Genomic DNA, 24165 nt, shown 5'->3' on the forward strand with positions numbered 1-24165 from the left:
CCACACCAAGTACATTATTTCACAGTGGACAAAAGCCCCCTAGTAGCAGCAAGCGGATAACACTCAGGATCTTTCCATCGTCAAAGAACTTATCTCCATGAAACAGACACTGGTTTTTGTAAACAACCTTATACTGGCTACACTGGAAAGAAGTCCATTGTTTATAACCTTCTGGTCTTGAAGGGAGAATAGGTCATAGACTCTAAATAACCAACTCACACACCAACTTAGAAAACAAACCTTTCATAAATTATAGTTTTTAGGAAAGAACTTGTATAGTTGTTTGAAGTTTAAGTACAACTGGAGGTACACATGCTAATGGGGGACTATTACGTGTTTACTGTTGTGGACATCCATCATATTAATCACTACTAAAAATTTAAACTTTTAATTTGTGGATATTTCCACTACATTTTATGATCTACCACCTAATAAAGTAATGTAATTTCCAACTTACTAATACTATTTCTAATATAAAAATTAGAATTTAAAATTCCCAAAGAGACACAGTATACTATTCTATTTCTAAAATATAAACCTCCATGAAGCTCTGACATGGAAGTAGGCAATGAGTAGAACCTCCATTTTTGCTCATGACCAAAGCAACAGACATAGTTGGTTTTTGACGGTGGCAGCAGCAAACCAACCATTTCCAATTCGTTACAACATAAGAGCTCCTATCACTGAAAAAGCGCCAGAGCCAACAGTAACAGCACCTGTAATCAAGTTGAGTATCTAGCATTTACTGCTCGGCATCAGTGACTTTCTCAAACTAGCTCTGCTTTAGAAATGTTCCCAGAAGCTTGGGCTTAAGTCTGTATCTCTAGCATTTCCCCACTGACTCTGGAAACTATGTAATATTCTTTAATAATTCCCTACTCTGCTTATAATAGCCAGGGTGGGTTTTGTTCATAATAAAGACTATAATTTGCAATACTTACATTATTCTCATTTTATATATAAGAAAACTAAGGCTTATTTAAAAAAAAAGAAAACTAAGGCTTACGATGGCTAGGTAATATGCTGATAACAGGTTTCTTAGATCTGAAAGCTTATTTTGTGACTTTCATATTCTACTAATTCTATAATTACTTACTTAAATAGTACAACACAGCAATTGAAACTTATCATCATTCTTCTAAAAACTATGCCCAATGGACCAAATCCAACCTTTTTGCACAATCCACAAGACCAGTTTTTACATTCTTAAATGGTTGAGGAGGGAGAAGAATGTAAAGATCATATGAACTTCAAATGTCAGTGTCTATCTAGTTTAAGTAAATGTTATTGTCCATTCATTTACATACTGTCTATGGTACCACAAACAAGCTGACTTGAGTGGTTACCTAAAATACTTACTACCTGACCCTTTACAGAAGAAACAGTATGCCAACTTCTGCTCTAAAATTATTCTAAGTAAGTGAGGAAATGCCAATGTAGGTAAATCTTCAAGTAGGAATGTATGTACTTCTATCATCTTTGATTATCTACTTTGAGAACATGAGACATATAGCACCACACAATCTACCTCATAACTAAAGTTAAACCAGAAAGTCCCATTTTTGTCTCTCACTTTTTTTCTCTGCCATTGCAAGGGTAAACATCAGACTAGAAGTTAGTGTCGCAAAGGCTACTTTCAGGAAATGAGAATGCAGGTGACCGAGAGCCAAATGTGCCTGACTATTCATTTCCTTCAGAAATTGGGGGGAAAAAACTTGCAGCAAGGCAGATTTTTAAAAAATAATTGAATATTCTTTTTGAGGGGCAGGGGGTTGAGAGAACAGCATTCAAGAATTCAGAAGAGGAAAAACGAAGTGTAGCGTCAAAGGGGTTGACACTTTCAGTAGGGTATAGCCCTCAATTCCTTAAAACTAGGCAAAATGAGTCAAAAGAAGAGAAAACTCAGACAAATGGACCATGCTGCTGTTAAGAAATGTTCATAGCAGGGTGCCTTGTCTGCATACCAAAATCCAGGGCTCAAGTCACTAGGTCACTAAAATTGAAAACTGACCAGTCTCTGATTCTTTCTTCCTTTATCAGCAACTACAGTTTCTAGCAAAAATAATAATAATAATTTGACCCTTCAAAGTACTCAGATTCTGACAGTTTTTCCCTCCCATACAGTTTAACAATGTTTTAGGGGGAAAAAAAAATTCCCATTTACTGGTAGTGTTCCCAGCTCTATCTGATATCTGCAACCCCCAGAAGGACTGGCTGTGTGAAAAAATACAGGCCATATGTAAGTCTGTTCAAGTGCCATGAGGAAAGCAACCAACAAAGTAATCGTGTAAGGATTCTTTGACAAAATCTCAGTTAAAGTAGGATGACAGTGGAGTAGAGAAAGGTATTAATTAATGAGAAATACTCAAAGTTTTACATTACCTTCATTTAAAAATTAGGACACAATATTGAAGGAACTTGTGAGAATCTTGATTTGATCTCATCACATAACTCAAGTCCACCACTGATGAAAGACTCACTGATGTGAGTCAGCTGAGAACTCAAAACTAATCCTCTCCTAGAAATAAGGCTACGGGGGTGCCTGGGTGGCGCAGTCGTTAAGCGTCTGCCTTCGGCTCAGGGCGTGATCCCAGCGTTCTGGGATCAAGCCCCACATTGGGCTCCTCTGCTGGGAGCCTGCTTCTTCCTCTCCCACTCTCCCTGCTTGTGTTCCCTCTCTCACTGGCTGTCTCCCTCTCTGTCAAATAAATAAATAAAATCTTTAAAAAAAAAAAAAAAAGAAGAAGAAATAAGGCTATGTATAATGTACTTGTTTCCAAGGCAGCTCAGAAAAACCAATAATAATAATATATCAAAACAGGAACACAAAATTAGATGTGATGCTGATTAAAGATGCTGTTCAACTCGTTTGTTTTACAGATAACGCAGCTCTGGTGAAGAGAAAACTGGGTCATTTGCCCAGCATTACTGTGGTATTTAAAATCAAAGCAGTGGGGTACCTAGGTGGCTCAGCCAGTTAAGCATCCGACTCTTGATCTCAGCTAGGGTCTTGATCTCAGGGTCATGAGTTCAAGCCCCATGTTAGGCTCCATGCTGGCGTGGAGCCTACTTAAAAAAATAAAATAAAAATAAATAAAACCAAAGCAGGAAAGAGAGCCAGATCTTTGACGCTTAAAACTATGTATTTTTGGATTATACCACCTCCACTTATAAAATATTTTTTAAGTATATATGTCTCAATATAGCTTAATTTTATCAGTGTGTCTCAAAAACAGCATTAAAAACCAGTTGCAGTATATTCTCTTTGTTGGTGATGGTTTACATAAAATAGTAAAAAGGCTGAGTGTGAAACCAGCTATACTCCCAAACACCTGTGATATAGTCCCTGTCTCAGGTATGGTGAAATCTCAGAATAATTTTTCACCTCCTAAGAGTAAAAGGAATTTTCCCATTAGATACAATACGTTTATGCCCTAAATGCTGCTAACCACAATTTATTCCAAGTTGATTCAAACAGATAACAATATGAGGAAATTTCAGGAATAAAAATACAATTACAGCAAATTAAAAGTTTAGACTACTCAATTCAATTGGCCTGGCTGTGTTGCAAAATTTCTTCCAAAAATGCTCCCAGCTATCAACCTTCTTTTTCAGTCTACAAGACTTTTAAGTTGCTACACTCACTCTGGATGATACACCTTACTTCTCACTCCTAGACCACCATCCCTTCGCTCTCTGGTTTCTCCAGAGCCAAATGACTGACTACTTAGAGCCCCCTTCTACTCTAAGCTTTCGCAGAAAACTTAGAAGGCTTATCCATATATAATTTCCCTCACCTACTCAGGCAATGTTGACCTTGGTTCTACATATTTCAATATTTTCTATGGAGATCTCTGTAGCCATCATTTATAGAGCCTCCCCTGCATCTGACATCCCATCCCATTTAGTTTGCTCTGGATTAGCCCTAATCAAACTATTATTGCTTCCACCTCCCTCTGTTCTTTTTCTGTTTTCCACACGTCTTTCCTAAAAGTCTGTTAAGCTCTTGCTCTTTACAATTCCCACTCTCATATTCCTATTCAGCTGATGCTATCCTGCAGAACCAGTCCTCGAAGACTTGGTTTGCAATCAAGACATGTATCATTATTGTCTTTTAAGGACCCAGAAAAAAAATAAACTGACCTGCCCAGTGCCTCATATTTGATTAATGGCAAGATCAACATCTAATACAGTATAAAATAATTCTTCACCAGGCAAAAATTCATCTTACCTAGAATTATACCAGCAAGATTTCAAAAATAATTTAGTGAATTATAGAGAATTCTAGAAGAATGAATAGAATATTAAATAAAAATTTTAAACTAATGCATAATACAAATAAAAACAGAAAAATAGAGGGAAACAGGAACGAAGCTGATGAACAAAAACACTTGTTCAAATCTTAAGCTTTCCCAAAAAAGATATACAAATGGCCAATAAGCACATGAAAAGATGTTCAATATCATTAGGGAAATGTAAATCAAAAGCACAGTGAGATACCACCTTACACCTGTTAGAATAGCTACTATCAAATGAACAAAAAAGAAATCTGTGCATCAAATGATACAATCCACAGAGTGAAAAGACAACATAGGGAATGGGAGAAAATATTTGCAACTCATATCTGGTAAGAGATTAATATTCAAAATAAAAAACTCCCACAACTCAACAACAATTCAAAAAAACATAAATAAACCTATTTTAAATGGGAAAAGACATTTTTCTTAAAAAGATACACAAATGACCAATAAGCACATGCAAAGATGTTCAATATCACTAACCATTAAGGAATTACAAATCAAAACCACATTATCATCTCACATCCATTAAGATAGCTATTATCGAATAATAATAATGATAACGTACTGGCAAAGAGGTGGAAAAAATGGAAACTTTGTGCACTATTGGTGAGTATGTAAAATGGTGCAGTCTCTATGGAAAATAGTATGGTGTTTCCACAAAAAACTTTAAGTAAAATTACTGTATGTTCCCGCAATTCCACTTTTGGGTGTAAAAGAACTGAGAGCAGGGACTTGAAGACATATCTGCCCATTCATGTTCATGGCAGTATTATTCATAATAGCCAAAAGGTGGAAGCAACCCAAGTGTTCATCAAACGATAAACGGATAAACATAGTCTATGCATATACAATGAAATAATAATCAACCTTAAAAAGGAAGCAAATTCTGATACATACTACAACAAAGGTGAACCTCGAAGAACACAATATTTAAAAAGTCACAAAAAAGACAAATACCACGTAATGCCACTTATGAGATACCCAGAGCACTCAAATTCATGGAAACAGAAGCTGGAAGAGTGGTTGCCAGGGACTAGAAGGGGGAAATAGGGAATTATTATTTAATGGATAGAATTTCAATTCTGCAGATAAAAAGAGTTCTGGAGACTGGTTGCACAACCATGTTCATTTACTTATTAATACCACTAAAAGGTATACTTAAAAAATACACATGGTGATGGAGCGCCTGGGGTGACTAAGTCTGTGAAGCATCTACTTTTGGCTCAGATCATGATCCCAAGGTCCTGGGACTGAGCCCTGCATTGGGCTCCTTGATCAACGCAGAACCTGCTTCTGCCTCTCCTCCCGTCTCATGCTCTCTCTCCCTATTTCTCTCTCGCCATCTCTCTCAAATAAATAAAATCTTAGGGAAAAAAATAAAAAGCAGACATGGTAAATTTTAAGTTGTATTTTGCCATAACTAAAATAATTCTAAAAGTTAAAAAAAAAAACAGAAAATAACAAGTGTTGATGAGGATATGTATAAAATGGAACCCTTGCGCATTGAGAATGTAAAATGGTGTACCCACTATGAGAAACATATATTATGGCTGTTCCTCAAAATAGCAAACATCTAATTACCATTTGAGCCCCAAAATATTGAACACTGAATTACCATTTGATCCAGAAATTCTGGGTATATATTCAAAAGAACTGAAAACAGGGACATTTGTACACCAATGCAGACAGAAACATTACTCAGAGTAACCAAATGGTGAAATCAATACAAGTGTTTATCAGCAAATGAATGGATATACAAAATATGATATAGACACACACACCTGAGTATTATTCTGTCATAAAAAGAAAAGAAATACTTTTTCATCAGTGATCGGCTTCCAGTTATAAGATAAATAAGTTCTGGGGATGTAACATATAACATGAGGACTACAATTAACAATACTGAACTGTATATTTGAAAACTGTTAAGAGAGCAGATCTTAAAAGTTCTCACCACAAGAAAAAACATTTGTAACTATGCGAAGCAGTGGATGTTAACTCACTGTAATAATCATTTCACAATATATATTAAATTACTATGTGCACATGTTAAACTAATACAATGTTTATGTCAACTATATATCAATAAAGCTGGGGGAAAATATTATACTTACATACTTTATACTTAGTATATACTTTATACTTAGTATATTATAAAGTATATTATGCTAAGTGAAATAAGCCAGGCACAAAAGAAAAATATGAGGATTCCATTTATGTTAAAGTACCTAAAATAGACAAATTCTTAGACAAAGAAAGTATAATAAAAGTTTACCTGGGATAAAGGGGATTGAGGAATTATTCTTTAACGTGTACCAAGTTTCTGTTTAGGATGATGAAAAAGTTCTAGAAATGGATAATGATGATTCACAACACCGTGAATGTACTCAATGCCACTGAATTGCACACTTAAAACCAGTTAAAATGGTAAATTTTATATTCTATTCTACCCCCCCCAAAAAAAAAGTTTTCTAGCAGAAGAACCTAAATGTGCTAAAAAGGGTCAAAAATTCACAGACACAATAAGACAGCACATCAATTCCTGTTCCAAAAACCATAAAGACGTTTCTGTCATAAGTCCTTACAGAAAGGACACTAGAATATAGTGAACAGCATCTTCAATCATATAAAATTTGCATATAACAGGTACTTAACACACATGAGTAGATCTCAAGACCTTCCTAAAAGTTCTGAATACAGATACAGGCTCACAGTTCCCAATTAGGCCACTGAAGCACCCTATAGTGCCCGAGTGAACTCACAAGGACAACACAAAACATTTTAAATTTGAGGAGAAAACAGTGATATGCAGCATCTTTCAGAAGCCACAATTCTTTAAGACTTTAATTTGATTTTTAAAAGGTGTCAGATGTTTTTTTAATTGGGGGGGCGGAAGCCATGGTAAACTGTGTGAATAATAAGCAGCCAAATATACATGGAGTTGGAGTTGCAAAAATAAGGTGGAAAAGAAAAATATCTTAAAATTTTTTGAAATTCTATTAAAGTATAAATCCACAGATGTAAGAAACTCAAATAAACCTGAGTAAAATACACAGAAAACTACACAATTATACACAGAAAGGTATACACACTATCAAATTGTTGAAAATCAGTGCTAGAGAAAAATCGTAAAAGCAGCCAGAAAACAACAACAAAAAGGAACAAAGAACCATAGACTTCTCATCAAAAACTATGGGAGGAAAAAAATAATGGAAAGGTTCTTTAAACGGCTCAGGTAAAAAGATGACAACACATAATTCTATATTCAGTGAAAATATTCTTCAAAAATTAAAATGAAAAGCTGGCAAACTAAAGCTGATTCAATTCCTTACCAACAGACCTAACAGAAATGTTGAAAGAAGTTCTTAAGCAGAAAGAAAATACAACACAGGTAAGCACTGTGATCTACCCAAAAGAATGAAGAATGCCAGAACTGGTAAATATGCTTGCAAATATAAAGAACTTTTCATCTTTAAGTTTCCTCTAAAATGTAATTAACTGTTTAAGGCAAAAGTAATATATCCTCGAGTTTGTAACACCTCTGGAAATAAAATGTAGAACAGTAATAGTACAAAAAAGGGAGGAAGAACAGACACCATAATATTATACATAAATTGGTATAATTTTTCTTGGAGACACATTGTGAAAGTATGCAAAAAGTAAACTGCAGGGTAGCCAATAAATAAATAAATAAGGCTTATAAGCCAATAATGGAAACAACATGAAATGCTAAAAATTACTAAATCAACAAAAGAAAAAAATGAGACAATACTTAAATTCAACCGCTTTAGTAATTACATTAAATGTAAATGATCTAAATCCAATTCAAAGACAAATTGTCAACCTAGTTTTTTTCTTAAAAAAAAAAACCCAATTACATGCTGTTTAAAAGAAACCTACTTTAACTACAAAAATATACAGATTAAAGATGAAAGAATAGAAAACACATACCATGCAAAAATTACATAAGGAAGCTGTAGTGGTTACAGTGATATCAAACAAGGTACTTTCATGAAAAGGACTAAGGAACATTTCATAATGAGAAAGTGGTTAATCCTAAAAGATTTAAATCACACAGAATATTTTCACTAACCACAAAGAAAAAAACATGTACAAAGTTCTCAACTATTTAGAAATCAGAAAACGCATGCCTAAAATAACTAATGGGCCAAAGGAAAAAAAATCACAAGGAAATTAGAAATCATCATTAATTAAATGAAAGTGAAAGGGGCTTACCAAAAATTGTCGGATGCAGCTAAAACAGCACTTCAAGGGAAACTTACAGCACTAAATTCTCTATTACAAAAGAACTGGCATTTGATATCACAGAGCTAAGCTTAAGAAGTTATAAAAAGATCAGATTAAACTAAGTAAATAGAAAGAAAGTAGAAATCAGAGCAAAAGAAAATAGACACAGTACAGAGAAAAAGCAGTGAAACAAGTCTTTGAATAAATCAATGAAATTTATATACTTCTCCCTAAACTGATCAAGACACATATTGTTAAACATGAGCAATGAAAAGTAATTTAACCAGATTCCACACTCATTAAAAGAATAAGGATATTAAGCTACTAAGCTCTGCAATTAAAAGAAAAAAATCTTGAAAGACACCAATTACCAAAATGACTCAAGAGAGAAAATCTACACTGCTCTATCTATAAAAGAAATCTGGTATATTAAAAACCTTACAAAGAAAAATCCAGGCCCAGATGACTTTTCTGCTGAATTGTATCAAACATTAAAAGTACACCAAATCTATATAAATTCTGAAAAAATACAGAAGGCAAACATTTCTCATTTCCTGAAATTAGCATTACCCCAATACCAAAACCAAAGACAGCAGCAAAAAACAAAAACTATAAGTCAATTCCTCATGAACAGACAAATCCTTAATAAAATATTAGGAAATCAAAATACATAAAAAGGATAGTACATCATGACTCTGGAATGCAAGCAAGGATGATTTCAAATGTTAGAGCAATACAATCAATCATATTAACAATAAAGGAGAAAACACATCCGTGATATCAATAGATGCAAGAAAAACCTGACAAAACTCAATACCCATTAGCAATAAAAATTCTCAGCAAAGCAGGAACAGAAGCAAATATCCTCAATGTGATAAAGAGTATCTGAAAATCCTGCAGCCAACATCATAACTGATGACAAAAGAATGCCCCTGAAACTGAGAACAAGGCACAAATGTCCTATACCACCAACACCTATGTAACATTGTACTGGAGGCACCACTTGGTTGGGAAAAAAGAAAAAGAAAAATCTGACATAGGTGCTAAGTCATTCATGGTGAAAGGACAGTCTTTTTCAACAAATAGTACTGAAACAACTGGGTATTCACATGGAAAAAGAAATGAATTTACCTCGTCCCATACACAAAAATTAAATCAAATGATTTAATGTTCGATCACAGACCTAAAAGTAAAAGCTAAAATCCCAGAACTTCTAGAAGACAACATAGGATACATTCAAAAAGCACATATCATGGAAGAAGAAAATTTATAATCGGGACTCGATCAAATTTAAAACTTCTTGGGGCGCCTGGGTGGCACAGCGGTTAAGCATCTGCCTTCGGCTCAGGGCGTGATCCCGGCGTTATGGGATCGAGTCCCACATCAGGCTCCTCGCTATGAGCCTGCTTCTTCCTCTCCCACTCCCCCTGCTTATGTTCCCTCTCTCGCAAGCTATCTCCATCTCTGTCGGATAAATAAAATCTTTAAAAAAAAAATTTTTTTAAACTTCTCTACAAAAAAGCATGAAAGAAAAAGTAAGCCATATAATGGAAAAAAATAGTCTATGTAGTTCTGACAAAGGACTCGTATCCAGAATACATAAAGAAAGCAACCACAATATGAAAACATACAACCCAAATAAATAATATTTAAACCATTCACAGAAGATACATGAATGTCCTCAACAAAATGAAAAAAATTGAGAGATAATACAACAGATCAATTAGAATGGCTAAGATTAAAAAGGCTAGGAATTCCAAGGTGGAGAAGCTATTGGTGGAAATGTACACTGGCACTTGGAAAACATTTTGGCAGTTTTTTGTAAAACTGAACATACACTTACCACTTGACCTAGCGATCCCACTCTAAGGAAAAAGAAGGGGAAATTTCATGTCCATACAAAGACCCGAACACAAATATTCACAAGTAGCTTCACTTCTAATAGGTCAGAACTGGAAACAATCCAAAGGTCCATCAATAGGTAAGTTAAAAAAGCATGTTATTTCCACAGGATGAGACTGCAATTATAAAAAAGCAACTAAGTATCAATACAGGCAACAGCATGATGAATCTTTAAAAGGGGGGGCACAAAAGATAACAGCATAGAACACTACTTTTTTTTTTAAGATTTTATTTGAGAAAGAGGAAGAGAGTGCACAAGCAGGGGGAGCGGCAGACAGAGGCAGAGAGAGAAGCAGGCTCCCCTGAGGAGCAAGAAGCCCAATGTGGGACTTGATTCCAGGACCCTGAGATCATGACCTGAGCCGAAGGCATAGCCTTAACTGACTGAGCCACCCAGGCGCCCCGAACATTTCTTTCTATTGCTGCTGCAACAAATTAACACAAACCTAGTAACTTAAAACAACAAAACCGTATTATCCCAAATTCTGACACAGGTCTCGATGGATGAAAACGTGTGCCTGCAGGACCATATTCCTCTTTGTAGGCTTACAAAGGAGATCATTTCTTTGACCCTTCCAGCTAAGAGGCAGCCTTGGCTCCTGTGCTTCCCTTCCTCCGTCTTCAAAGCCTGTTTTTTTGCTAAACTGGATCTCTCTGACCATTATTCAGCAGTCATCTCTCAGACTATGGCTTTTAAGGACTGGAACGATTAGATTAGACCTACCTGGATAATCTCCCATCTCAAGGCCCTTAACTTAATCACAGGTTCTGGGGATTCAAGTATGTACATCTTTGAAAGGCTTTTATTCTGCCTACCATAAAATGTAATGGAATTCCATTTATACAAAATGTAGAAGAAGCACAACTAATCAGTAGTGTTAGAAAGCAGATCAGTGGTTGCCTGGGATGGGAGTAAATAGTGTAAGTAACGACAGCTTGGAACAAGGAAATGTTTCTGTAATGAACATGTGCCTTGGCTTGAATTGTGGTGGTTGCAGAGATGTATGTATTTATCAAAACTCAGTGAATGAACCATTTCAAATGGGTATATTTTATTGTACACAAAGTACACCTCAACCCAGTCTATTTTTAAAGTCATAAATAATATCTTTACAAGGTGTTTTATTTTGGTTACATTTTCCCCGCCAAAAGCTTTAAACACATTTGCCCATAACCTCAATTCTCCAAACCGTCTTTCTCATATACCTTAAGTTCCCGCCATGACACTGTTCAGTAAAACACTATATGACTAGGGAAGAAATAATATTTACCACTGGAGAACTAAACATTTTCTATACATTATTTCTAAAGAAAAACCTGTTGCAAATTCCAATGCAAATATGGGAATTTATAACAAGACCACAACTCTGGCAGTGATATATTCCTAAATTACGTATTAAACATTAATGACTAAGAATCCTATGTGTTGCCATGGTGTTGCTTCTAGGAGACAGTTCAGAAGCAGTAACTAAGAAGAGCTAAGAAGCCAACTAACCTGTCTGTGGAAGTGATTAGGAAATCATCTGTAGCATCATTAGGAAATCATTTGATCGAGCACCACTACCTTCAAGAAAATTGGACAACCACTAACAACCTTAAGGTTGTATCAAGCCCCCAGATTAGCCTTTCTGCAATAATACTAAATTAATATCATTCTTCTATACACAACTCAGTCCAAATCATGAACAGCAACATCCATCAGAAACATCCATCCAGAGGTCACACTTAAACTACTGAGACCACTAAAAGGACTTATCTCCCTACCTCCAAAACTATAAAAGCTGTAAAAATACAATCTGGTCTCTAAAATTAACATTCAAAAAGCCTCGATGTAGAGATATCCTGTTAGAACTTTAGCTCCCCTGTCCTAAAATGTAAGAAGACCAGGAAAATTCTTTTCTAATTCCTATAGTGACAAGGATGTTTCTCACTTATGTGACACTCGGTTGGGTTTTCTCAAAGGGGAAAAAAATAAATCAGTCTCCATCCCGGGTTTAAAATGCTAGGCCTGATTCCTGCTACTGAGGAAAGTAAACAGCTCAGTTCCAAAACGGAATGAACAAGCTTCTTGAAATTATATCAATTCTCTAATGCCAAAAAGATTCCCTCTAAAATGGTAAGTAATTTACCACTCACAGTCCACTTTAGAGCACCAATTTATGAAAATAAGGACCCTCTATTTTAAAATAGAGCACGTTCAATGCTGTTATGAGAAGTGCATGATTTATTAAGAAGAAAAACTATATAAAGTCAATATATATAATTTACACACATATAAATGACAAGTCTGATCAAAATAACTACTTGAAAACACAAAGACATAAAATTCTCATCACATTTTAACAGCGTGAATTCTTATATCCATTCTCTCTTCTTTCTTAAAATAAGCATTTATAACACCCCTTCTAAGCACAAAGGTACATTAGTCTTTAACATTCTAGTGGGAAAGGAGAAAAAAAAAGTCATCCATGTAAATGTATAATTACAATCAGCAGTAAATATTAAGGAAAAAGTACCAGCTCTTATGACACCAAGAAAGCCCTCTCTAAGCAGATAACCCTCCTGCACCCACCGCGGTGCAGAGGGCTTAGTGAAGACTGATGAAGGCCATTCATACTTTTACAACAAGCTGTTCTGGCCTCAAACTCAACTTGCTATGCTGCTGTGTTTCAAAGACACTAGTTACACATCTTCATAAGGACTCAATATTTTGTTTTAGTAAAATTTAGCATGTTTATCTGTTTAAATTTTCAAAAAGCTTTATCAGTAGGTCATGGTCACTGATACTACGCCCTGGGTTCATATACCTAACCTCATAGTTTAGATTTCATTTAACTTAATAGTATTTAGTAGTGGTTAAAAGCTGGCTAGAGAGCCTTTTGCACCTGATACCAAGTACATCACTTAAACTGAGAAAGAAAAGAGAAAAGAAAAGAAAAAAAGAAAAAAGAAAAGAAAAGAAAAAAATAGGAGGGGAGAGAAAAAAAGAGTGCTTTTCTCTAGGAGATCAGACAACACATAAATTAAAGAGCTGCTGGAAGCCTTGTTTTGTGGATCTGTGGGCCATGTAAGAAGTATCTAGTCTACAGAGAGAAAGGAGAATGAAATAACGTCCAGCACAGACTCCATTGTGTCCCTCGTTCCCACAGTGTTCCCAATTCCAGGATATATCCCTGCACCAAGTTTCATGAGATTCTTTCCAGTAAATTCTCCTTTTTCATCAACCTCTCAATTACTGGGTTTTATTGAAAACTCGAGAGTCCTAAATCAAACAAGTCTGAAGTCTACAACACCCTAGAATCCTTAATAAAATTATAAATGTATAATTAAGTACTAAATAAACAATCAAAGCCAGTTAAATAACAATCTTATATACATAAATATACACAAACATGCCTAGGGATTTTTTTTTTTTGATAAATGTTTATTCAACACAATACTTTATCATTTGTTATATGCTAAGTTATGGTTTGCAGGTTTTCTGTTCTGCCTTCCTATTATCACCATAATCCTGCCAGTTCTTGCCTCTCTTTTTCACGTGGTTATTTTAGCTAGTCTACGTGCCCTTTTCTTTTCCCCAAAACTCTCACTAGAATTCTTTTTTTTAAGATTTTATTTATTTATTTGACAGAGAGAGACAGCAAGAGAGGGAACACAAACAAGGGGAGTGGGAGAGAGAGAAGCAGGCTTCCTGCCAAGCAGGAAGACCGATGCGGGGCTCGATCCCAGGACCCTGGGATCATGACCTGAGCCGAAGGCAGACGCTTAACGGCTGAGCCACCCACATGCCCCAGAAATTTCTAAAAGCAGTAGGCAAACAGATTATTCCCTGCATTACCTTCACATTTTTATGTACCTAATGAACCTGTTAGGTTAATTCCATTTTCAATTAATAAAATGTAAGTCAAAGCCTCTGAATTCAGTAGTAAGAATGTATAATCCTACATAAAAGATAATTATTGTACAATGACCACCAGACCGATTCCCCCAAGACACAGTGGCCAAGGCTATGAATATCTAAGGGGCAGCAAACAGTTCAGCCACACATACAGCAGTTTATTTTCCCCTCTCTGAACTAAATTTTACACACACACACACACACACACACACACGTATACTCACACACGCACGCAAAAACTACAGTTATTTAACAGGACAAATATTTCGATTTATTTAAATTACGGCAATAATTCAAACATATCTAGGGGAAAAATGCATTTCTTTGATTTCATACTGTATTCATTAACTGAAAGACAGTATAAAATCAGGATTTGTGTTACAATTAGTGTTGGCCCGCTAGCATCATGTCTTATCTGTCCTTGTTTGTAAGTGGGCAACCAGCATCAACATTTGTAGAATGGCAGTCAGGCACTGGGGAGAAAAATCCTGAAACAATAGTAAGGCTCTCTTTTAAACCTTACCTACCAAGTCCAGCAACTTTGTGGAGAAAAACCCTGAATACATAGTTGGGTCACTCTTTTAAACCCAAAGCTAGGGGGAAAAAATAAGCTAGGTCAACCTAATTATAAAGTCAGCTTAAGAGCACAGCACCAATGGTTTTTAGTTCTTCTCTACATTCTTTTCAAAAATGCTCCCCCACCCCACCCGTCAAATGCAAACTGGTGCAGCCACTGAGGAAAACAGTCTGGAGGTTCCTAGAAAAGTAAAAATAGAACTACCCTACAGCCCAGCAATTGCACTACTGGGTATTTACCCAAAGAATACAGAAATAGTAATTTAAAAGGAATACATGTACCCTTATGTTTACAGCAGCATTATCTACAACAGCCAGATTATGGAAACAGCCCAAAGATGTAGTATATATACCACCTACCCACAATGGAATATTATTCAGCCATTAAAAAGAATGAAATCTTGACATTTGCAACGACATGAATGAAGCCAGAAAGTAATTATGCTAAGCAAAATAAATCAAAGAAAAACAAATACCATAGGATATCTACTCATACACGGAATGTAATAAACAAAACAAATGGGCAAAGGAAAAAAAGAAAAAAAGAGAAAGAGGCAAAACAAGAAACATACTTAACTATAGAGAACAAACTGATGGTTACCAGAGGAGAGGAGGGTGAGGAGATGGGTAAAATCAGTGATGGGGATTGAGAAGTGCACTTGTAATGAGCACTGGCTGATGTATGGAATTACCAAATCACTACACTGTACACCTGAAACTAATACTACACTGTATATTAACTAAATGGAATTTAAATAAAAACATGAAAAAAAAAAAAGAAAAAAGAAACGTCGTTCCCCCCTCCCCACCCCCAACATTCTTCAGGCACAGAAGACAATACAAAAACACACTAATAAGTCAAAAAGTGACTCAGGAGTCTTATTCTAAATATGAAAAATTAGGGAGAATACTTTAACCAATTTATTTCATATATATTTCCCCTCTCATTTATCTGGAAAAATAGGATATAATAGAAAAAACTAAAGCTGTTAAGTATAAAATATACTCCCACCACCAGAATGGCTAAAAGAGAGAGGACTGACAAACATTAAGTGCCAGCAAACAGGGAGCAAGTGCAACTCTCAAACACTGCTAGTGCAAGTGCAAACTGGAACAAACTGAGGAACTGTGTGCCACTATCTACGACAGTTCAACGAACACATACATATGCCCTATAACCATCAATTCCACTTCTAATACGCTAAAAAGATACAAGTACTTAAATCTTTCAAAACACATACACACACAGGAATATTAACTGCAACTTTATTCAAAATAGCCCAAAGGTGGGAAAACTCAAATGTGTGTCCTTCCACAAAAAGATAAGTAATAGTGCTATATCCATATTCATAGCAATGGAAAAGAAAACAAGCCTTGCTCGACACAACAAAGATGATGACTCACAGCTTGACTAATCTATGCTCCACAGCGGGTTCAGGCCAGTAGAGTGGTCTCTTTCGGTGGGGAGAGCCTGGGAGAGCGTACAAAGGAGGCTGCCCTGTCCTGATCTTGTTGGTAGTCATACGCACGCACACTACAATAAAAACTCACAGACATAACTAATTTACAGTAAGAGAAATGAAGAAAGTGATTACTGGAAGGGCAAAGAGGAGAACACTGAATGAAAGGGGGGTCTAAAGGCACTGCTTTCTGGGTGATGGAATGTTCTAAATCTTGACTGGGATAAATTATATGGTCATGTAAAGTTGTCAAAACTCACCAGAACTGTACACTTAAAATCTGTTACTTTTATTGGAAGTAAATTATACCTCAAATAAAGTTTACAAAATTATACATTTAAAATGTATGGACTTTACCTTATGTAACTACGCCACAATAAAAAAATGCTGGAAGAGTCCAAAAAACAATAGTCCACTAAAAGAAATAGAAATAATATAGAAATAATAGAAGACACTCAACCTCAGCCAAAATAAAAAACAAGGGGGGCGCCTGGGTAGCGCAGTCGTTAAAGCGTCTGCCTTCGGCTCAGGGCGTGATCCTGGCGATCCGGGATCGAGTCCCACATCAGGCTCTTCCGCTATGAGCCTGCTTCTTCCTCTCCCACTCCCCCTGCTGTGTTCCCTCTCTCGCTGGCTGTCTCTCTGTCACATAAATAAATAAAATCTTTAAAAAAAAATAAAAAAAAAATAAAAAAAATAAAAAAAATAAAAAACAAGGGGTGCCTGGCTGCCTCAGTCAGTGGAGCACGTGACTCTTAATCTTGGGGTTGTAAATTCTAGCCCCACACTGGGCATGCAGTTTACTTAAAAAAAAAAATTAGACAGTAAAATACCATCTTTGCTATCCGATTAGGGAAGAGCAAAACATCTGGCAACACTACGCTATTTTGGCAAGAGTATGGGCAAAGAGACTCAAATTGGGAGCAGGAAGCCTCTGAGAAGTCCGTCTGGGAGCAGCTATCTACTTACAAATGTACACATCCTTTGATCCAGCAGTTCCAATTCTAGTAATTTATCATCAGATATCCTTACATGCATACACAATGATACACGTACCAAGATTATTAACTGCAACACTGTTTGTAATAGCAATAGACTAAACCTAAATATCCATCAACTGGGGGAACCAGTTAAATTATGGTACATCCACAGAATACCTTACCACCATTAAAAAAGAGGGAAGGCTCTTTATGTGTTGATTTGAAATCCAAATATTAGTGGAAAAAAGGAATTTACAGCAATGACTACATTTGTGTTTATAGCAATATCAAGGAGAGGTTGTAAAGTATACTTACTGGCTTTCTTACATAGTATATAGTATTCCTCGGAAAGATACAGAGGAAACTGGTAATACTGGTTGACTCCAATAAAGTAACTGAATGATATGGGGTCTAGGGGAACAAGAGGAGAAAGAATACTTTTGCCTAGGTAATACATTCACATTACTAAAAAGTCAAATCACTTTTGAAGCAGTTACCAGCTTCACTTCCTATACTTCACTTGCTATACACAGATAGTTGTACAAATATGCAAAATGTATAACGATCATAGATTCTCCAAAAAAAGTACCTTAATCCGGACTAAAGTTATTTTGTTGTTATATTTTAATCCTTAAAAAGTATCAAATCTGAATTTTTAAAGATATTTTATTTATTTATTCCAGAGAGCAGAGTGAGCAAGAGAGAACATAAGTGGAGCGGGGAGGGGCAAAGGGCAAGCAGGGAGCCCTATGCAGGGCTCGATCCCAGCACCCTGGGATCATGACCTGAGCCGAAGGCAAATGCTTAACCAACTGAGACACCCAGGCACCCCTCAAGAGTCTGAATTTAAGACTACAACTGAAGAGGAAATACTCAGCACTACTTTGTCCAAGCCTGAAAAAGACATATCCCTCTAAAAACATATACCTATCCCCATAACCAATCATCACAAACTAAGCAATTAGCTTTTTAACGTTCTGTCCTCTAACCTTCCACAAAATTTGCTTTCCTTCACTATTTTAGTATTCTTGAACCCTAAAACTTGAAAGCACATTTATATACACACACATTATGTCCTTCTAACAAAATGAAAACTTCATTTCAGTTGTTAAAGCAGTGATGGTGTTTGCATTTGCTTTTATTTTTAATTCTTTATGAGAGAGCATGCACACAAGTGGGGGCTGGGGTCAGAGGGAGAGGGAGAGAATCTCAAGCAGGCTCCACCCTCAGCACAGAGCCCAACACGGGCTCCATCTCAGGACCTTGAGATCATGACCTGAGTTGAAATCAACAGTCCGGCACTTAACCAACTGAGCCACCCAGGTGCCCCTACTATTATTTTCTTGGATAATACTTATCATTAGTCAACAGAGAAAAAAATGGGGATTTATCACTTCAGTATGTTCAAATTTCATTAAGAACTGAATCTCATGGATACGGATTTCTTTATAGATATTAATTCTAGTTATGTATTGTATAATCAAGCTAAAGAAAAAATAATTATAACCACCTTGCAATCAAAAACAAAGCTAAATCTACAAATCTTACAACTATTCACTCTTTAAAAAAAAACACTATTTTGACATGTTCAGATTAATAATCATTTTTTAAAAAATCAAATTCACCTTTCAGTCACATTTCTTCATGAAACATCATTCAAGAGTCAAAGCTAAAGAGACATGCCATATGTGCTTAATAAAAAACTATCCAAAATAATTCTATAACATTAAAACTTTTTGGAAACTATGCACTTCATGTCCACTAGGCAGTGCCACTGTAAAACCAGTTGCTATTATAATCAGACCTCAACAGAGAAATGACAGAGATTTCTAGTAATGGAGGGAGCATACAATTTTTCAGTCGATAATATACAGAACAAATTGCACATATATCCACATAAATGTTTCAAAAACTAATCCCCACCCTTTCCTCACTAATCAAAAAAAACCAGCACCTCTAAAGGACATAAGAGACCAAGATCAAGATTGCATATGAGTAGTGAACAAAAAGATCAGGAAGTGTAAATATCCAGTGGCCACCTCCTCAAATCCCTCCACCTATTCACTTTTCTTCATTCTCTATATCACAGCTCAGTGAATGCCAAGTGTGGTCCCCAAACCAGCAATATCAGCATCAGTAGTATCACCTGGGGGGACTCTACTAGGAATGTAAATTCTCAGGCTCCAGCCCATATCTAATGAATCAGAAACTCTGGGGATAGAGCAGAGCAATTAAAATACATGTTTTAATAAGCTCTCCTGGTGATCCACACTACATCTGAGAACTCCAGTCACAGTTCTTAGTTAAGACTTCACTTTTCACCTCTATCATAGCAATAGCCTCTCAGAAGTCAACAGACCCTCCAAGGTGCTTCCAACTCCAACTCCTTCAAAAGTCCCTCAACTTTCCAATGCTTAGTTTACCTTCAAGACTCTCACGATATGGATCCTGCCACCACTTCCTCCCATCCCTTCCACCACCACCCTCATAGCCAGGTGCTTATCTCTAGATCCAATTCATAAATTATTAACCCTAGTAGTCCTTGCACTGCCATTCCTCTTCATGAAATGGCTTCCCTTTCTCCTATCTTTCCTCTACCTCTTCACTCAATCCCACATCCAGCTAAGATGTAGTCATTTTCCGAGACCTGCTCCATATTATACCTGGCCCAACAGTGGATTAAGAACTCCCTCCCATGTGCTCCTAAAAGCAATCCGTGCTGTCTTGATTGAGTTCTTACTATTTCCTGTTGACTTGTAGATCCCGAAATGGATCCTAAACAAGAAAAAAACAAAAAAAAACTAATGGGAAAAACTGGGGATATACAAATCAAGTGTGTAGTTTAGTTTAATATCAATGTTAATTTCCTACATTTGCGAAGCATACCACAGTTATCTAAGATTTTTAACACTGGGGAAGCTGAATGAAGGGTACATAGGGATTTTGCACTATCTTTGCAACTCTTCTGTAAGTCTAAAATTATTTCAAAATAGTAAGTTTTACAAAAAGGAATATTTATGTAATTTTAATGAATTAAACAGTAGTTAATTCAGATCAACTTCCTAAAGTTATCAAACTGAGATTCTAATGACTTATATTAATGTCAAACCTTTAGAAAAGTTTTGAAAATATACAGTGATTAACCTAGAACTCCATAAAAATTATACTCACTAGAAACTTCATGAACTAGTTACTCTATACCAATCTATTTTTATGACTACTCTCGAAGAAGCACCTAATTTAATTATCCCTTGGTTAAGGTATCATGATTACAAGGGAATTCCCCATTCCCATGCAGCCCTTCCTCCCCGCCCCCTGGCCTGGTATTGCCCTCCAGTTTCTGTCCATTAGCTATTTGGATTATCAAATTAATTCCTCATTCCCTACAGACCCCCATTCTTTATACCCCCCTTTTCCACAGAGAAGCAAGCCAGAAAGAAGAAAATCTGGATGCTCAGCTCTTTTTAATATCACTCTCTCTTGAATTTTCAAATGCTTTCTTTCAGAATTCAGAAATGTGGACCTGTTTGCAATACTCTAAGAACTACGTGGTGTCATTCTTACCCACCACGCTACCAGCTCGACTTTCTCCCATCCAGAGCTAAGCCATCAGCTCATCCTTCACTGTACTACATCATCCAGGGCTGAAACATAATCCTGCTATTCTGCTTAAAATCCTTCCCGAGTTTCCTGTCACAGAAGAATGTCCAAACCCCTTAACACAACAAAGAAGTCACTTCATGATACCACCCCAATTACCTTTCCTGTTGGTTCTCATCACTCTACAATTCACCAACCATATGCTACACATAAACCAAACTTTTCCAGAAAAGACCAACCTGCTTGGCATCTTTACACTCTCCTGTTATACCACTCACACATCTGTTTTTCACTGTAAATTCTTTTAACATACACAGATTTTAAATTAGTAGTTAATGTGGGCAACGCCTCACGTGTATTTTAGTTAAAAAATTACTCATGTGAACAGCATTTCTCACTGTACTTAAGAGACATACTTTTAACGCAATTTCTAAAATGTGCAGCACACAGAGAAAGATCAAATATGTAGGACACAGAAAAAACTAAAAAAAAATTACTGGCTATCACATTCAGCAATCATATAATTAAAAATAAGGGCATTAAAGAAAAAGTTGTCATAAATATGTTTGGTGTCATTTTAGTTTTCTCTACGGTAAAACGGGAGGTAACAAATGTATCAGAACTCAGAGATTAATAGATAAAACAACAGAAGTTTCTTCTTCAGATACCTAAAAAATATTTTCTCTGAGAATAATCTGTTCAAAATTAAGAAGATGTCAGAAAAATATTTAAGAAAAACCAGTTCAGATAATAATTAACCCGAAGAAATCAGTACTGTATATTTCCCATTTAACTTGGCTGAACACTGACTTAATTTTTAAATTATATGTGCAATTACAGGGTCAAAGAGCATTAGATCCAGAATAGACCTCAGAGACCCACTTCAGTATTTTAAAGATAAAGCAACGGAAGTCCACAAAAATTACTATCTCTTGGGTCACAAAAGGCTTTTTCTACATGGCTAACCATTTTATTTTAGTGGACTGATGAAACAGTACTCAACTGTTCAGAATATACAAGTCATTAAAAAAACTCATTAACTTTGCTATATGCTAGGTAGTTATCTTCCTCATGGTAGTTTTCTTCCTTAAGGTTTAAAATATCCCGTAAATATGTATAATTAATCTGTTGATAATTTTCTAACAGTTGCCCTCAAATTCAAGCTTCCATTAGCTGTTTAAGTAGTGGAATAATATTAAAAACAAAGCCAAAATAAATAGCATTAAATTTTTTACTATGTAACTCATTTAGAGAAGATAAATTCATTTGAACACCCGTATTGGCCACAGAGTACGTAAGATTACAATTATTATCACATAAGGAACCTCAATTTTTCATTTTAAAAAATGATATGTATTTGAAAAGGCTGACAACAAAGTATGTGCCAGTTCCAGTTAAAAGATAAATTTAAGTAACACTCTATCACAGATTAATGGCATAATCTTCCCAAGTATAAATGGACACATATTTTGTTGTGGCAGATGGGGAAAAGACGCTGTTGTCTGCCCAGCAGCTCCCCTGTTTACTCAACTGTCATTCCCATTGCTCTATCCCCACCCCCACCAGGTACTTAGAAACACCCATAGTTTCTATATGGCCTCTGGCCATGGTGGGTACCTTCCCAAACCAAACCGATCAGTACTTCAAGAATTTTCCAAAGGAGATAAAGAGGCGGTCCCTCCTCTGGGGGGCGGGGGGGAGGGTGCCGGACGGGGCCAGACAAAAGATAAAAAGTCTGGCACTGAAAAGTTACATTTTCCACCATGTGAAGAAAGTCAAAATCTTCTGTGAGAGAATGAAACTAACCTATCAACACACACACACACACACACACACACACACACACACACACACAGCTTCTGTCAGCAGGCTCTGGTTCCTGCTGTGCATAAAGCTTTACAGCCTCAACGCGCTTCCCATTGTTGAGTTATTCAATCCATTTTGGGATTTCATGTGTCAATGAATCCCCCTTTTTGGCTTAAGCTAACTTGAATTTCTACTGTACAACTAAGAGTTCTGACTCAATACCAACTTGGTAAAGTTAAGCCACGATTAATCACAACAGACTACCACAGGTAAATTATAAAATCTTCTTAACCATATAAAATACAAAGAGGAGTACCTAGCTGTCATCATATAACTTGAATGAAATATGTATTTTAACTTAAAAAATGTGTTAACTTCTTAATATCTAACATTTATTATAAAAGAAGCACATTTTCAAATTGGTTGATCAATTATCCATTTACTTGTTTTTTCCAGATTGATTCAAATACCATCTGTAAGTAGTTCCTCCAAGAAAAGCATACAGCACTCACATATGTCCCTGGGCTTCCAAATGGTAAATACCAATGTAATAAAGCCTCTTCCAACCCTCCCCTAAATGCTGCCTTTTAATGAGTTATTTCCAGTATTCTACTGTAGGGATGAACCAGGTTAAAGCTATCAGCTGGTTACAAAAGCATTTCTGAGAGAACAATTTGCTCAAATATTTACAGAACACCTACTAGGTCCTGTTTTATGTCCTGGAGTGACAAGACAGAACCTGTCCCTGTTCTCATGGAATGTAAGTTCCAGAGATGCGTAAAACAAACAAACAAAAACAATGATCAAGGCTTTTTCAGAGATAAGTGCTATGAGGAAAATATGAAGGTCTCGAAACTGAAAATGGCTAAGAAGTGAGCAGCTATTTCAGTGTGACCTCTCAGGTAGTAGCACTGGAACTGAAATCTGAATGACATAAAAGAATTAGCCACATGACAATCTCAGGGCAAAGCCTGAGGCAGAGAGCAAAGCAATTAAGGTACCGAGACAGAAACAAGCTTGTTCAGTGGGAGTGGAGCTGGTAGGTCCGGGCACAGCGAACAAGGGAAAGAAGGGTGATGTGAAACAGGATAAGGACTGTGAGGAGGCCACAGGGCAGATTAGTGCTGGGGGTCCCTCACAGCCTAGAGAAGGACTTTCAAATTTTACAGCGAGTGTGATGAAAAACCCATCAAGTAGGGAATAGGGAAGAAAACGGACATTTACTGAGCATCTTTTATAGTGCCCGGCAAAACAGTATATATAAATGTTTCCACTGTGTATTCTATAAAATATATGCATTTCTGTAAGTTATACCATGCACATTTACCATATTTATCAAAGCTCATTAGTATGCTGTTACACACAATCTAAAAAACAAGCCACTTTTCCTGTTC

General features: G+C 36.2%; 1 protein-coding gene across 7 annotated transcripts in view; it reads right to left on the reverse strand.

The window, feature by feature from the left end:
- TBL1XR1 (TBL1X/Y related 1) overlaps positions 1–24165 on the reverse strand; it is a 167620-nt gene that overhangs the window by 131484 nt on the left and 11971 nt on the right. The window contains exon 1 of one of the 7 annotated variants that reach the window (XM_045788678.2): positions 20029–20095. The exons of the other annotated variants lie outside the window; for them this stretch is intronic. The gene's annotated coding sequence lies outside the window, so the exon portion shown is untranslated. Of the gene's footprint in view, positions 1–20028; positions 20096–24165 lie in introns of those variants that run through there. 7 annotated transcript variants of the gene reach the window in all.

Source organism: Ursus americanus, chromosome 4 (genome assembly GCF_024610735.1).
Source record: "Ursus americanus isolate L20-20 chromosome 4, mUrsAme1.1.p, whole genome shotgun sequence".
Taxonomy (NCBI): Eukaryota; Metazoa; Chordata; class Mammalia; order Carnivora; family Ursidae; genus Ursus; species Ursus americanus.